The sequence below is a fragment of the Arachis ipaensis genome, chromosome B3, assembly GCF_059453495.1.
Source record: "Arachis ipaensis isolate K30076 ecotype BB chromosome B3, ASM5945349v1, whole genome shotgun sequence".
Lineage (NCBI taxonomy): Eukaryota > Viridiplantae > Streptophyta > Magnoliopsida > Fabales > Fabaceae > Arachis > Arachis ipaensis.
The window spans coordinates 92014882-92015931 of record NC_142438.1 but is presented as its reverse complement, the minus strand read 5'-3'; the positions used below and the strand labels follow the sequence as shown (position 1 = coordinate 92015931).

At 41.7% G+C, this 1050-nt stretch overlaps 1 non-coding gene across 1 annotated transcript; it reads left to right on the top strand.

Annotated features, from left to right (window-relative positions):
• Positions 1–705: 705 nt before the first annotated feature.
• Positions 706–813, top strand: LOC148571574 (small nucleolar RNA R71). The gene has a single exon (XR_015908820.1). It is a non-coding gene; the product is annotated as a small nucleolar RNA R71 (small nucleolar RNA).
• Positions 814–1050: the final 237 nt, after the last annotated feature.

The following is a 1050-nucleotide window of genomic DNA, read 5'->3' as shown; positions in this document are numbered from 1 at the left end:
TGGGAGAGTACTAGCATGGTTTTCAGTGATTCTTTTACTCAGCTGGCCCACTTGTGCTTCCAAATTTCTGATGGAAGACCTTGTTTCATTCATGAAACTTACAGTGGCCTTGGATAGATCAGAGACTAAGTTTGCTAAGCTAGATGGATTCTGCTCAGAATTCTCTGTCTGTTGCTGAGTGGATGATGGAAAAGGCTTGCTATTGCTAAACCTGTTTCTTCCACCATTATTAAAGCCTTGTTGAGGCCTTTGATCCTTCCATGAGAGATTTGGATGATTTCTCCATGATGGATTATAGGTGTTTCCATAAGGTTCTCCTAAGTAATTCACCTCTGCTATTGCAGGGTTCTCAGGATCATAAGCTTCTTCTTCAGAAGATGCCTCTTGAGTACTGTTGGATGCAGCTTGCATTCCATTCAGACTCTGAGAAATCATATTGACTTTCTGAGTCAATATTTTATTCTGAGCCAATATGGCATTCAGAGTATCAATTTCAAGAACTCCCTTCTTCATAGGCGTCCCATTATTCACAGGATTCCTCTCAGAAGTGTACATGAACTGGTTATTAGCAACCATGTCAATGAGTTCTTAAGCTTCTGCAGGCGTTTTCTATAGGTGAATGGATCCACCTGCAGAAGTATCCAATGACATCTTTGATAGCTCAGATAAACCATCATAGAATATATCCAGGATGGTCCATTCTGAAAGCATGTCAGAAGGACACTTTTTGGTCAGCTGCTTGTATCTTTCCCAAGCTTCATAGAGGGATTCACCTTCCTTCTGTCTGAAGGTCTGAACATCCACTCTAAGCTTGCTCAGCTTTTGAGGAGGAAAGAACTTGGCTAAGAAAGCCGTGACCAGCTTATCCCAAGAGTTCAGGCTGTCTTTGGGTTGAGAGTCCAACCACACTCTAGCTCTGTCTCTTACAGCAAAAGGGAAAAGCATGAGCCTATAGACTTCAGGATCTACTCCATTAGTCTTAACAGTATCACAGATCTGCAAGAATTCAGTTAAGAACTGAAAGGGATCTTCAGATGGAAGTCCATGAAA